Source organism: Entamoeba invadens (genome assembly GCF_000330505.1).
Source record: "Entamoeba invadens IP1 unplaced genomic scaffold scaff_1105074725101, whole genome shotgun sequence".
In the NCBI taxonomy this organism is placed as follows: domain Eukaryota; phylum Evosea; order Mastigamoebida; family Endamoebidae; genus Entamoeba; species Entamoeba invadens.
In genome coordinates this window covers 5,423-8,444 of record NW_004440289.1, presented here as the reverse complement: position 1 = coordinate 8,444, position 3,022 = coordinate 5,423, and positions in this window count along the sequence as shown.

Genomic DNA, 3,022 nt, shown 5'->3' with positions numbered 1-3,022 from the left:
GCTTCCTACATTATCAAATTGCACAATTAATGCAATATAATGACATACAAAAAGACCACATGAAACACTGTCATTTTGTCTTGAAATTCCTCTTGCTAAATAAATATCAAATCCAAATCCAAACAATTCAAGAATATCAACCCCAACTGACAAATAAAATGCATCATGATAATCATTTAAAGAATTAAACAAAATTGCACGACGATTATGATAATCAATGACAAATAAGACAAAATGATCATACCCAAATATTGGTACAAATGTTAAATAATTATTGATCAATACATTGAAAATGTGTTTTTTTAACACAGAATTGTCAATACCAAATAGCAACTGTCTCGTCTCAATAATACCGATATACCCAAAAACGGAACCACTTAAAAACCTTGCATATGCATCGATTGTGTTGATGTTCATTATATTTATTTCTATTAATTTGAGTTTGTTTTTCTATTTAATTTTATATTATAATTTCATGTTTTTTATAATCATTTTTGTTGATTTGGTATTAATTCCCGATTTTTTCAATGTATTTTTCAATCACTCTAACAAAATAGTTTTTTTTTGGTTTTTGTACAAAATGTTTTGTAATCATTGATTTCAATGTTATTCTTTGTTATTAAAGTTTTTTTAAAGACGTGAAACGTTTTCATGTTTTCTGAAAAATGTTATACATAAATTTTAATTTGTTATTTTAACACCATCCATGGGATATAAAAGATTAAAAATAACATTATTCATTTGACCAAATAAAAATAATTTTACACAGCATGTCACAATTAAACATATTTAGAATATTATAAAACTTATAAACAAGTTTAATTTACACTGACAAATATAACTTTAAAAAAATTCTATTATAATGTTTGTCAAGTAACAGTTGGTACATCTAACCAACAACAATTATAGTACTTCAAGATCAATAATATTAATTGATTATTATAATGAATCACGGATTTGAGTAATTGGTTAAAAATATATTTTTATCAACTATTTTTGTTACTTCATATTTCCAAATTATAAAAAATTCACTTGTTGATGAATATATTATCTAAAATCCATAAAATCAATGTTGGTTTTTTATTTTTATAACAATTGAAATGTCAAATTTGTTCTATTTTGAAAAAAAAATATACAAGGATTATAATTATATTGTTTATTATTAAACAATAATTTTAAACTAACAAACTACTTTTTCAAATAAACAAGAAACTGACTTTAAAATTAATTTATTTTATTCAGAACCAAATACGAAACTAAATATTTAGTTTTCATTATATCAATAATTGTAATTGTCATAAACCAAAATAATGGGTTTTAGTATCATTATGTGTTTTATTGAGAAAATTGTTAATTTATTTTAACACCAATAAGTAACAGTAGTTCGACTTTAAAAGTAAAATATTTTTTTATTATAACACATTTTTATATTCAAACTCTTTAAAATAATATTTGTGTGTTTTATTGGTGCTATAAAATTCCTTATATTAAACCTCTCTAATAAATAAAGAACAAGAACGAAAATATATTATCAATTTTTTATATTTATTAAACTTTGTTGTTGTAAAAGTTAAACAAAATTCTCCTTCAATGGAAAAACATTGTGTTATATTTGTTTAAAATAAAACAAACAAAATTGAACAATATACAACCACATTATTAAAAACTTTCATTGTAGTTTGTTTGTATTTAAATTTATATTATTATTGAAACCCAAAAAACAAGAACATCAACCTAAAACAGTGACAATAAAACCAATTAAAATATACTAAAAACAATAACATAATATTATTGTCAAGTTGTGTTGTTAAATAAACTACTGCAATTACTATTAAAAAAGATATCACTATAAATATTTTCTTACACTATAAAATATATTAACACGTATTTCAATCTTTATAATATTTAATTTTTGTTTATAATATTCAATTAAAAATGATGAGTATTTCTAAAAACTTTAAAAATTGATTTATTACAAAAACAATTTGCTTTTTGATTTAGTTTAACAATTGAAGTAAAAATAATAATTATTTAAAATAAGTGACTAAAACTTTATAATGTTGTTTTTTTATTAAAAAGGCCCCGTAGCACAGTCGGTAGTGCATCGTACTTATAGAATAGAGATATGCGAGGGTCGCGGGTTCGATCCCCGCCGGGACCATTTTTTATCATCGATATATTAATCTGTTGAAAATCTCAATTCAAAATTCCCTCAACATTTAAATTATAAACAGATAAATAAGAATTATCCTGAACAAATATGATATAAAAGCAGGTCAATATGAAATAATATTTGAGATATAAAAAACTAAAATGGTGAATTGATTAATAAAAATGTCCATTATTTTTGTTTGTAATTATTTAAAACTCGATTATAACTAATTGTGTATCGAGTATCACACAAAATAATCCATTGATTTTGCTTTATCATTGATTCAAAAAATGTGAGATAAAGCGTCGTTATTAAATATTAAAAATAAGAAGCATTTGTGGTCTAAGGGCAGAATTCCACCCTTCCAAGGTGGAGATCCGGGTTCGAGTCCCGGCAAATGCACTTTATTATTATTCAAAATGTCTTTTATTAACAAGAATTGGATAATTACAATAAAAAAGACAACGGCAGGATTTGAACCTACGCCTCAAATGAGAAATGATTTCGAGTCATACGCCTTGGACCACTCGGCCACGTTGTCCTTTTCGAAATTATTTTTCTATTTATTTATTATAATTTATTTTCATGTATTTTTGTTTTTTGAGTAATTAAAGTTGAATAATCAAAAGATGTGATAAAATTGTTTTTCAATTTTTATTAAAATTTTGATTTTTTTTGTTATAAAACCTCGAGTAGCATAATAAAACTTAATTTAATTTGGCAATTTGAATCAGTAAAACATTTTCAATATATTCCAATAAAAAAATAAAATAATTGTAAAATGATTTTAACCATAAAATTAATAAACAGATTGAACTATATTCATTATTCGACCCCTTAAAAATAAAACAATAAACTAATTCAGAATTT